The sequence below is a fragment of the Miniopterus schreibersii genome (genome assembly GCF_964146895.1).
Source record: "Miniopterus schreibersii genome assembly, chromosome: 15".
Taxonomy (NCBI): domain Eukaryota; kingdom Metazoa; phylum Chordata; class Mammalia; order Chiroptera; family Miniopteridae; genus Miniopterus; species Miniopterus schreibersii.
This window is the reverse complement of record NC_138115.1, coordinates 48,591,550-48,604,811: the sequence shown is the minus strand read 5'-3', so window position 1 is coordinate 48,604,811 and position 13,262 is coordinate 48,591,550.

Sequence of the window (13,262 nt, the reverse complement as noted above, 5' to 3'; positions counted from 1 at the left end):
AAAAAAATGCATGAATTCACTGGAAATGCAAATGCCATCCATTATAGGCAACATTTTCACCAGTTCTAAGGAAAATTAACAGTGAACGTGAGAATTTAACTTCTTTGGTCCATCTAAATGCTTTGTCAATGGAGCTTCAGATGTTTTTTGCAGCACAACTTACCATGAGGAAACCAATGGAGGGCCATCCTGTACTCCACAGCTGAGAAGTCTCGGCTCAGAATGAATGTGCCACAGGTTGTCCATTCAGCTCATCTCTAGGAACACCATGATCTGTTAGCCAGACCTGTGTCCCCAAGTTGCTAGTCTGACCTCGTATCCCATTGGGTTATTGTTTTCATGTTTCTCTCTAATGGCTAAGTGCTGCCATTAGACTCTTGCTCTGGAATCCTGTCACTGACCCTAGGGAACACAGTTATGTGCAGGCATCTCCTATTGTCAGCTCTGGACAGTGGGACAGCCACCACTGAGCTCATAGTGCTGATGTTGCATCCCTACTGCTTCAGTGAAGGAGTACCCGCTGCCCATGGGTGGGCTCTCCTGTCTTCTGACCGTTCTAGCGTGCCATCCCTCTGAGCCTCTGACCCCTCCTCAGTACTCTGCAAGGCAGTCATCGGATCTCCACCGCATTTGTGGTATGCCATCATCTTTGAGCTCCAAGGAGCCGCTGCAGTTGGGACTGGCTTCATGTGTCCTTGCCACAGTGCCAAATCCTAATGCAGAAGAGAACCCCCACATCAGTAGACTCTGTCAGCTTCTGTTGTAGCTCCCACTGGGCCACCATCCTCAATACCCATATCCACACCTCCTCTTCCAATTCCTGCCTGTCCATATTCGCCAGTTCCTTCAGCTCTTCAGGGGGCTAACTCCTTTCCTCTCCAAGCAGGGCACTGTTTCCCAACATGGGCCACGCTGATGTGCTCCCTGTGAATTGGTTTAGGAGTAATGAATGGAAGTGGGGGCAGATCTTGGGGAGAACAGAGGTTATCTTTCCAGTCTTTTCTCAAGAGAGGCCTTTGAATGATTGCCAGGTTTCGGAAGCTGTCCTTCTCTAGCACGGGGGCATGAGCCACTTGCTAGACCCAAGGGTTCAGGGGAATTGGGGGTGTCAAGGTTCTTGAGGGCATCTGCCCAGATGGGCTCACTCATGTCTCAGAGTCCTATTCCTTCCTAATCAGAGCCCTCACGTAAGCAGAGGAGACTATCTACAGGTGTGAAGGTTGTCCCCTTTGTAACTGCACCACCCTGATCTGATCTGGGCCTGATTCTCAGCATCTTCCATCCTCTACATAGAAGTGGTATGGGTCTCTTTAAATGCTGCCATGTGGCATTCTAGTTGTCACAGCATCTCCTGGGGTGACAGTTGGCTAATCAGAACCTGTCACTCTTCCTTAATCCCAATCCATCCCAGGTGCGTTATCACTGTCATGCTTACCATCAGCAGTGAGGTCCTGCTGTCGTCTGGCTGCACCCATGTCTCGTCCCGAGGAACTGCTTTCTTAGGCCCTTCTGGCATCATCTTTTTTAGCTGGGCTCCCCTAAAACCAGGCCCTGAGACAGGAATTTTGGTTCAAGTAGTTTATTGTTTGGGAGGTGATTTCAGGAAGCACTATGAGGGCATGGGGGCATGAGGCAGAAAGGGAAGGAAGCCAGTACAGCAGGTGACCACTGGACTGCCACCCTCAGTCCCACTCAGGAGTGAGGAGGCTAGGGTGAGATCCAGCTCCTCATTTATCAGGTGGAGCATTGCTCCTGGGATGTTAACTCCCGGCACTCGTTGTGCCTGGGCTGAGCATGCTCCGATGGCCAAGAGAGGCCCCCAGGTGCAGAGACACAAAGAACCTTCTGGCCACCTCCAGGCCAGGATAAGCATGTGGTACCACGATGAACTGAGTAGACGGAAGAGTAAATGCAATAGACATTCTGCACATGCTGGCCATACTTACTAATCAAAGGATGAGCTCAAGAAATCACAAATCCTGTTCAGCCTTTTCAGCCCCGTGTACTCATATGGCCAGGCCACAGCTGCCTTTACGTAGTTATAGCTCTGAAAACGAATATCCCTGGACTGAGAACCCAGACAAGACCTCCTCTTAGTGACTCAGGCCTGTCATAGGTGCTCAATCCAAATGTTTGTGACACTGAACTTATGCTCCCTACACAAGCACTGCTTAAGCCATAAAAAACTTTGGGTAGGTTGATCAAAATTAGGTATTACCTAAAAATAAACTTTCTGATACTAAGGTTTCTCCATGTAAATGACCAAAACTTTAAAATCAGCCATTAGAAAAATCCTTAATAGTGGGCATAATTTCCTGTCATCTTAAGTGGTGAGTTATAAGCATGATTTTATCTTTTCCTGAGGACTCCAAGTCACTACTACACTATTACCCTATAATGACCTATACTGCAGTGGCCTTATGAGCTACTGAGGTGTGGAGAGCCTTTGGCCCTATAATAAGTGGTTTGAAGCACTGTTTTTTGAGCTATTTTTATCCACCCATGTCCTTTCCTATCAGACTGATAGAAAACACTCTGGTTTCGATCATTGTGCCAATCTCTGTTGTCATTTCTAATGTGGTTTGGACTTGGAAAAGAGTAGCTTATTGGAATTCTGTGCCTCCTTGGAGTGAGGGCTTAGGGACTCCTCCTCCGTAAGTGAAGTGCATAGACTTTGTGGCATCCTGGCAGCTCTATTTTAGGTTGATTTGTAAGAGAACGTTAGGTTAATAGCTTTGTTTCAGATAGTTGCAGTTTCCAGGTAAGTAATTTTGGATAAGTAAGATATTATGCCTTTTTATTTATTTCTCTTGCCTTATTGCACTGGCTATGATCTCTAGTCCAGTGTTGAATAGAAATGGTAATAAAAGGCATCCTTGCCTCACTCTCAATCTCTGGGGGGAACACTTTAAATATTTTACCAGTAAAGGATAATGTTTGCAATATTCTCTATTAGATTAAGGAAGTTCTTTCTTATCCCAGTTTGCTGAGAGCATTTATAAAAATTATGAATGGGTGTTGAATTGTGCTACATGCCTTTTCTGCATCTATTGAGATGATGACATAATTTTTTTCTTTTTCTTTTTTCTTGTTAATGTTGTGAATTACACTTAATTTTCTAATGTTAAACTGTCGTTAGAGTCCTGAAACATACTGCACTTGGTCATTGTGATGGGTGCTGTAGTCACCGTGGCACATGCAGGCAGGAGTGGAACCACCGCTCTTCTGTCTTGGCAGAATGCCTTATGATTTTCCCAGAAGGCGAGGCGGGAGGCCTGTACAGCACTTCTCCAAGGCCGTCTCCCACCCGCATGCTTCTCTTCCCCTGAGGGTTCTGATGACATTCTGATGAGCTCAGGTCGACCTGCAGGGCATAAAACTGCTCTGTGCAGTCTGCATGAAGTTCTGGTGATAAGACTTGCTCCTCGGTGATGTGGCTTCCACAGCTCATGCTGCGGCCGTCCTGTCCCTTTTGGTACATGAGAGAAGGAAGGACCCAAGGAGCTGCCACCTTTGGCTCACTCTCTTCCTTTCTTGTATAAGTAATAAACTGCCTGAATTTAGAAGTGGCTCATTATAGAGTTACCATCTGACCCAGCAGCCTTGGCCTTGCATGGCTGCTGCCCTGTGCCTGGTAATCCCCTTCCAGAATAAAGGACTGTGGCCCCGGCTACTGAAGTGTCCCTGGCCATAGGCCCTCTGCTGTTCCTTTGCAACTGCCCAGCTAAAGAGAACCACCTCCCCCAGTGTACACTCCCCTTCAGGGTGTCCATATCCAACAACATAGTCCGTAGGGAAGTATAAAGTCCGGGCCCTCGCCCCGCAGCGTGGGGCTGTGCTGAGGGTGTCTTGTCTTCAGAACTGCCCATGGGTCGAGAGCCATTCATTGGACCTTCCCTGTCCTGCCTCCTTCCCTCCCCATGACATACTGTCCTTTTATATCCTGCTAGTTCCTAGGAGCCGATACATTACTTAGGATTTTTGCATCAATATGCATATGGGAGATTGGTCTGGGATGTTCCTTCCTTGTAAAGCAGCTGAAAGCCACCCACAGTGTTTCTGAATCGATAACTGATTAACATTCAACACAACCTCCACATACTTTAACCAGTGTAGACTCCACTTCAAGAGTGGCTTCATGATTGAAAACAATGCTCTGTTACCAGAATCAAGCCCGCCTCCAAGGAAAGGACGGCTCGCGAGTGAGAAGCGTGGGTGACGTGGGTGGAGGTAATGAACAACTACCCGTATCCCCAGCACGGCTGCCCAGGTAACCCAGCGGAGGTTTTCTTGCGTGACCGAGGCTGCTGATCTGTGCTTGGGGACCAGCTGTGGCAGGGGAGTCGTAGCTGCTGCCTGGTCCACAGTGTGGGCTCTGCTACCAGTGCCATGTGGTGTGTGTGTCCCTGATCAGGCTCCCAGGACCCAGAACTACCTACTTTCTGTCCCTTTGGTTTTATATTGTTTGCTTCCTTAGACTGTACAATTATTGCCACATATTTCTGGACTCGAAAATAACGTGTCTAGACCTGCTCTAAGGTCCACAGTGGGTATTAGCCTTAGCTAGTGGCGACGTTATTCTAAACAAGTAAATCACCTTATCTTACCACCTTTTTGAGATATAATTTCCACACAATAACATGCACCCATTTTAAGGGTAGTTTGGTGAGTTTGGGCAAATGGAGATATCCAGGTAACCACCACCACAACCCAGATATAGGACGTGTCATCACCCCACAAAGTCCCCCCCTTCGCCGTCAGTCTCCACGCAGCGCCCCGGGCAGCCACTGATCGGCCTTCTCTCTCGATAGTCAGAATTTCATGTGGTGCGCTCATACAGTACATTCCCTTTTGTGTCTGGCTTCTTTCACGCAGCAAAGTGTAGCTCAGATTCATCCAGACGGGTGTGTATCGGTGTGCTGTTCGTTCTCGCTCTTGTCGGGTGGTACTCCAGGTACTCTGTGGCACAGTCTGTTCATTCAGCCACATCCTGGACTACTTTAACCAGTATTTACCATACTTCATAAATAAAATCAGTTCTTTTTCAGGCTTGAGTGCCTGCTGTGTGCCAGGCACTGGTATTTGAAATGCAATGTGAACAAGTGATAAGGTGTGTCCTCATGGAGCTAACAGTGATAGAATATAGAAAATTATAAATAGTAATGAGTTATTTAGTGGGTGTATTTGTTTCCTAGGGCTGTAGTAAATTCCCACAAACTTGCTGGCTCAAAACAACAGAAATGTATTTTTGCACAGTTTTGGAGGCCAGAAGTGCAAACTGAAGGTGGCCCAGGGTAGAGTCGGTTGCTTCTGGAGGCCGCCAGCATTCCTTGGCTCGTAGACGCATCATTTCAATCTATGCCTGTCTCCACATCACCTTCTTTGTGCATCTTCCCCGTCTCGTCTCTTCTGAGGACAATTTAAAGTTTGGTTGCCCAAACAGCTTCAACTTCTATAAAGTAAAAATCAACACAATTCAAAGTGGAAGATGTTAACACCCTTCTCTCAGTGACTGACAACAAACAAACAGAAAAACCAGCGAGGACACAGAGCTAGAACCTGGACGCCAGCGCACTTGGCTTGCGGGACAGACAAAGAGCTGCTCTCAAATCGCGGTGTCCGCTTCCTTTGTAAGCACATACGGAATATTTCTGAAAACTGGCCACACACTGTACCATGAGGCAGGTCGCAACAAAGTTCTATATACCAAGTCACACAGAGTACGTCCCACTGACAGTTCCCAAATCTATGTTCATCCAATTGACTGTCCGCAGCAGCAAAAATGCAAGCGTTACAGCCACACATAGCATGGGTGTGTCCTGCAAGTCAGGTGTTAAAAATAAAACAAGGAGACAGACATGATTCCACCTGTATAAAGTGCAAAACCAAGCTGCACTTTTCAGGGTGTGTGGATAGATAGTAAAACCATAAAGAAACAGGTGGCCTTGAGGTCAGGAAGGGTGCTGGCTGGGACTGGGACAGCCAGCAGGGACCCTGGGTGGCCACAGAGGTTTGAAAACACTGAGACGTCCCTTTACCAGGGGGAGCACAACTCTGAAACCTGAGAGAAATGGGGCTTGGAGGGAAAAGTGAGGGGCTAGGAAGAGGGATCTGGAAGCTAAAATGGAACACAGAAGGGGGAAAACTGTGCAGCCACAATAAAAAGACAACCTTTGAGCTTAAAAAAAAAAATCGTAAAGAAAGGCTAAGAAATAGCCATCATAAAAGTTGCGGTAGCCCAGCTGGCGTAACTCAGCAGTTGAGCATTGACCTAGGATCCAGAAGATCACAGTTCGATTCCCGTGTCTTCATTGATTTCAGAGAGAGGAAGGGAGAGGGAGAGAGAAACATCAGTGATGAGAGTCATTGATCAGCTGCCTCCTGCATGCCCCCCACTGGGGATCGAGCCCGCAGCCCGGGCATGTGCCCTGACCGGGAATCGCACCCCGATCACCTGGATCCTAGGTTGATGCTCAACTGCTGAGCCGCGCCTGGCCGGGCTCCGTGTTTTTTAGAGAAGCTTAAAAGGTGGAAAAGCAGGCGGAGGTGGCCCATTCACAGGGGCTTTGGGGACAACAGGACACGGGGATTCTATGGACGTTAATAAAACAAAGGCAGAGGGCCGGTGGTAGGGTTCTTCCTCTCCTGGGGAAAGGTGGCCTCGCCAGCTGCCCTGTGACATTTCAAACAGGCAGTCAAGAGACTCCAGCAAGTACTTGGTGCACCAGGCCCCGCATCTGTATTTTAACAGCTCAACAGGTGATTCTGATGTGCAGCCAGGATGGAGGACCCAGGGTGCCCCTGGGACTTCAACGTGCCCACAGACCCCCCCAGGGTCCTGTTAAATCTGACTCAGGAGGCCTGGGAGGGCCTGAGCATCTGCATTCTCACCAGCTCCCTGGCGGGCATGCCCGTCCACAGACCCCGTGTTCCGCACGGAGAGATGGAAGAAATCCAATATAATCTCAACTGTGGAGCTTGTGACATGCAGCCTGTGTGTTTCCTGGCAGAGTGGGGGTTCCTAGCACTTCTCCCGGTGCGAAAGGACAGAACAGCACAGCCGGACCCAGGACAGCCCTCGGGGGGTTGCTGATTGAGACAGCGTGGCCCCAGGGACACTCTGGCCTGGAAAATATTTTCCCAGCGCTGCGTCTGTTCTTTTCCAGCATGTCCCGCCTTCTAGTTGATCTCGAGTGTTTGTTCCCAGCAGAAACAGTTGAGGGGAAGGGACGGCCTCAGCCAACACCAACAAGAAGGACGGCGGGCTCATCGCTGCTCTCGGCCCGGCTTTTCACAGCACGTGGCTGCGTCTTCCTGACTCGGGTCATCAGCTGAGTGGTCGTGGGGAGAGGCCACAGTGTTTTCCAAATCAGCTCATTTCTGCATCTGTTCTCTGACCTGAAAAAAAATGCCTGTTTGTTCCATTCGGGCCTTTCTGAACAAAGCCCTCCCGGTGGTGTTTACCCAAATGAGTTACTTTGGACAACATGAGTCAATTTACAGAAAATCCTTTCCAGTTGCTCTGCTGAAACAGTTGTCCGTTGGAAGCGGGCATGGACCAAAGAACACAGGATATCTATTTTATTGTCTTTACTCTTACTCCAGTCATATCGATGCAAACGTATTTTAGCATTTGCATACGTTACTGTAGGTTAAGCCTTCTTGGCTTTCAAGCCTTAGACTTCTTCTCATTTTCTTTTCTCATTTTCAAGGCTTCCATTAAAGTCATCTGTGTTCCCGTCTGTTTTGTCATATCTCACAGCTGAAGCAGAGCCAGAAACAGAGCCAGAGCTGCCCCAGTCCCAGTTCAGACCCGCCTTCAGGTCTGGGGCCTCTCTGCCTCGTTAGATTTGCCAGATAGTCTAAATGGCTTGGAATACTGTCTCCCACTTTTGCAAATGTAAGACGGAAACTCAGAAAAGTTATACATTCATTTTCCCCCAAGTCCATCAACAACAAACACTGTTAACTGCCTAAGTGAATGTGCCCTGCTATAAAATGTCCTATATATACCATATGAAGCCTGCATTGAGCACATTGTCTGCAAGTTACCGAGGGAAAGGTGGTGTTAAATGACCTGCTATGAAACATTCAGACAAATCCTGAATGTAGGGCAATTTTAACAATTAGCCTGATCTCTTCAGACGGTTAGTAAGGGGGAGAAATGAATATAAAAAGGTGAGAAAACTGTCCTGAAAACACCTCTAGTCATAACAACCAAATGCAGTGTAGAAACCCTGATTAGACCCTGCAAAGCTGAAAGGTTAGCGGTTGGTGGTGGTTTGCGGGCAGGCTAAATAGCATCTCAGACGAGTGAATGAAGAAAAGTTAAATTTATTAAAAGGGGGTAGGGCTATCCGAAGGGAAGGGCTACACAGCGTTGAGCCAAGTGGTACTGGGTCCATGATGGCAGCAAAAATACCCTTGGGGTGGTGAAACAACAAAGAGCAGGGAAGAGGCAACAGGAGAGCCCGGGCTGGGCCGCTGTGGCTCACGGAGGAGTCAGAGAGAGCAGGGGCCTTGGAGACAGGCTCAGGGCTGAGCCCAGGATGAGCCACTGCTGCCCATTGCTCCCCTGGTTGCAAGTCTCGTGGGGTCCCCTCAGAGGGATGGAGATGGCGTTGGCCTGCTCCCCTACTGGGGAGCGCACACAAACCGGTCCTTTGTCCCGAGCGTATTTATCTCTTTCTTGCAGGCGGGAATCTGAGGGGAGGTCTCAGGGGAGTGTGTCAATAGAATATTCACCAGCTCTCCAGGTGGGCCCTTTCAGGGTCCCGGTCTCCACTGATTGGTCGGTGCCAGGGCAGGGGGTCATTAATCTATGTATCGAATTGAGGCAGCCATGGTGCCACTTGTCTCGTTTCTATGCTTATCTGGGCCTGGAGCTGAATACAACTGATGGTATCTTTAGGGAGGAAAGCTCAGGGGGTCTAAACCCTGTGACCAGCAATATGCTGGGGGAGGACAGGTTATGCTGGGGACAAGGTTCTTGTTTTCTCAGTTGCCCCTTGCTAGGCATCTGGGGCTTCCTGCCCTGACCCATCTAACAGTAGCTATAAAAGGCATTTGGGGACAACTCCTTGAAATTTTTACTTGGCATACTTTCACAAAGTCTAAAGTTATTCACCAACTTAGAACATTTTAACTCTTAATAGCTCTTGTAAGTCACCTGCTGTTCTACCTGTCCAAGATTTAAGTCCACCTTATTTTCTCAAAATCTCAAAAATTAAACTCTCCTCTGCAGGGAGATTGAGGGCTCACCTGAATGTTCTGGAGCATCATGATTATGACATATCTTGATGTATATGTCCTTCCTTCCTTTTCAAATCCTACTTGGGATTCCTTGGGCTGCATGAATCTGTGGTGGGAAATGCTGAGCTCTTAGTACTTTAAATATTGCTGTGTCCCAGTTTCTCTCTCTCTTTTCCTTCTAGAATTCTAGGTAAGCATATGTGAGACTTTATTACGCTGTGTATCTTATTTATATATCTTTGCTTTCTCATATTTTTGTCTCTTTATCTCCCTGTGCGATGTTCCAGAAATATTTCTTCTGACATATCTTTGAGTTCATTGAATCTCTCCTCAGTTGTGTTTAATCCAGTTTTAAACCCATCCACTGAGCTTCTAATTTCAATTATTGAATTTTTCATTTCTAGAAGTTCCATTTGGTAGATATTGTAATAATCTATATTATTTTTATTTCCTGTTCTTTTATTTTCTGCTTTTATCTATCAGTAATGGATAGAGGAGGGCAGAGGTCATCATGATGGCAAATATGTCAGTTTCTTCGTGTAGTCCTATCAATACTTGCTTCATGCCTTTGAAGCTATTTTATGAGTTGTATTCAACTTTGAGAATATTCTTTCTAGTGATTGATGTCCCTTTTATTATTAATAACACTTTTGATTTAAAGTCTATTTTGTCAGGTATAAAACAGCTCTTTTTGGCTTTCTTTTGGATATCACTTTCCTGGCATATCCTTTTCATCATTTTACTGTAAATTTTTCCTGTGATCTTATGTTTGGTATGTCTCCTGTAAATGGCATGTAACTGTGAATTTTTTTATTCCAGTCTTATAATCTCTGCCTTTCACCTGGTCCATTTAATCCATTATATTTACTGTAATTGCTGATATATTGGGCTTATTTTCCCTTTCTTTCTTCAGCTTTTTATTCTGAATTTCTAATAACTCCTTTTTTGCTTCCATCAGACTGTGCAATATTAAGCAACTAGAACCATCAGGCTGCTGTGGGAATATTGATACATATATATAAATTTGTACAATCACTTTAGGGATCACCTAGAGAAGTTGGAAATACACACACACTATGTTTCAGCATTTTCAACCATAGATATGCTTGCACATGGGCACCAGGGCACATGTATCAGAAGTAATTTCAATGTCCATCATTAGCAAAATGGATAAATGATCTGTGGTTTCAACCATATAGGGGATACAGGGGAGTGGCAAAAAAAAATAAAAAAAAAATCTGCGTGGGCTTCCACACTTCTCCAAGCCCTGGCACATCCTTGGAATTCAGGGCTCTGTGAGCAGTTTGGAGCAAGGGGGATTTGCCCAGTATGGCATACACATCACTGGGAGCCCATGAGGTGGTTCAAGGTCGCACCATAGATAGATATTTTAAAACTTTGATATTTGTCCATTTAGAAAAACACTCACTTTACATGTGTGGTAGTGACATAAAGTTTCACTTTTAAATGTATTTAAGTGAAAAAAGGAATTCATTTAAAGAAAAATAATAGTCCACATGGTTCACAAATTTGGCAAAAATGGTGGTTTAAAAAAATGGCAGATATGGCTGCCATATAGGGGGTATCAGAGGGTCAGGTCTGGGGGTGCAGGGCCTTGGACTAGGAGCAAGAGCATCCCCTCGCAGCTTGTGGGAAGTGCGGAATCACAGGCCCCATCCTGGGCCCACTGAAGCAGGATCTGTTTTAACCAGCCCCCGGGGCTCTGTGGACACACAGATGCCTGAGGAGCAGGGCTCCCAGGGGCCCCGTAGCGCCACTTGCAAGAAGAGAGTCGCAGGTCTCAGGGAAAAGTGATGGGATGCTCCTGCACACATGTACGCACACATCACATGTACATATGCATGCACACACACATACTTGCACGTACATATACACATACACATACGCACACACCCCTGAGGCAGGGCTCCCCCAGGTTGTTGGGAGGACCCTCCCGTCACCGCCTGGGCTGGCCAGTGCCCCCAGCAGCCCCAGCGTTTCCTCCGCACAATCTCCCGGAGGTTGGCACACTGCTCTGTGCGCCCAGAAGGCGAGCAAGCAGGTCCCTTGGCCAGCAGGGAGGGAGGACAGTCTTGTCCAGAGGTTTTGCCTGGAGTCCCAGCCTAGCAGGCTCCCGGCACAGAGTAGGTGGGCAGTAAACAACTTGAATGTCTGAAGAAACATTCTGAAATGTGACATCTCAGGGCTGTCGATGCTGTGGGATGGTCGGATGAATTTATACCTACTGCTCAGATCCCGCAGCAGGCTTTTCATCCACCGGCTGAGGCTCGACCACAAGCCCCGCACTAGGGGGAAAGGTGAACAAGACACACTGCCAGCCACAGACCAGAGGGGACACATACCTTGCACAGTGGATGACGGGAGCACCGAAAACCTTAGAAACCACACGTGCACCCGGGCTGGGGGACATCTGGCTATCGACAAGGGGGTGGGCTTCTTAAAAAGGGTGCTAGTTCTTCTGGGTCAGGAACAGACACCCATTTCCTGGGTGGAGAAGGAGAGGGTGTTCCTGGCAGGGGGAACTGCCCGAGGTATAAAAATGCCCATTTTCCAGAAAATGGACAGTCTGGCTCCTCCTGCAACCTAGGTGAGCAAGGGTCAAATTCCTTGGGGCTCATTAAAAACAATTCCTCAGGGCTTTATGGACCAGGCTGGGGACTTTGGACTTTACCTTGTGGGGAACTGGGAGCCACTGGGGGGTGGCGGGGGGCAGAGTCACAGGGTGATTATTGAAAGCTGTGTGGCCGTGATCGGTGGGGTAAGAACCTGGCATCCTGGCTCCAGGCCACAACCACACCTGTGCAGCTGAGTGGGGTGCACTGAGTCACGATCATCCCGTCTCTCTCCACCCTTGTTCGGAAATCAGATAACTGCTGCCATCCTTCCGGGGGCTGTGCCTGACGGATGGCTCTGCCACAGAACCGGCTTCCCAGCCCCGACAGGTACATTTTCAGGAATCTGTGAGCTGATTGTTAAACACGCCATTATTAAAAATTAAGTTACAGAAACTAACAAATAAGTTATTTAAAACAGAGGTAACAGATACCCCACACCCACCACTTCCCAATTATTTACAACACTGTCAGGTATGCTCTTGAGGCTATCGATGTCCACTGCATATGCACGGGGGAAATTCAATACAGTGGTTTGCCACTGCCCACTTTCAGGGAGCCTGGCGCTGCCCATCGGAGGAATATTTACAGCACAGAAATTGGCAAACGCTACATATTAGAGCTGTGGCTGCAGAGAGCTGGTCGTTAAACACTTGCCAGTCACCACCACTAATCTCCACGCCCTGCTTTGCCAGCTCCTGGTGGAAGGACACGCACCCTTCCCAGGCCTGTCCTTCCCACTGCTAGCAGCCACAACAGCACAACTGGCCCGGTCAGATTAGAGCTATTAGATGGGTTTCAGGAAGGTGGGGAGCCCTGAGCACCTGCTCCTGAGAACTTAATCCTGTTCTGGGCTACCTGGGGACGTCTCTCCCTGCTGCCACAGACGTCTCTCCCTGCTGCCACAGAGAGACATCCCCATACCCCGGGCAGGCTCCCCCTGGAGCCTGAGTGGGAGGAAGGGCTAGACTGATCCCGACTCGGGCAGGGAGCTGAAGAAGGGCCTTGCCTATGTCAAACCAACGAAGTCCAAGCAGCCTCCCATTCCGGGTGACAAACAGCTCTCCGAGGGGCCCAGTTCCTTGAGGCCGCCTCGTAGCCAGGTACCCTCTGGGGAAAACTCCTTTGTGAGAATGAGTGCACCGAGCAGATAGCTGGAGGCAGCGACACGCCTCCTCTGCGTGCCTCACGGAGGCAGCCCTATCTCCAGATCGCTGAGACTGGCTCTGCCACAAATTCAAATTCTCAGGAATATCTTCGTGATCTTAGAGTTGATAAAGGAGAAATTTCTTCAACAGGACATTTTTTTTAAAGGAGAACCCTGGAGGAAAGGACTGGTAAGTTGTACTTTGTTAAAATTAAGAACATCTGTTCATC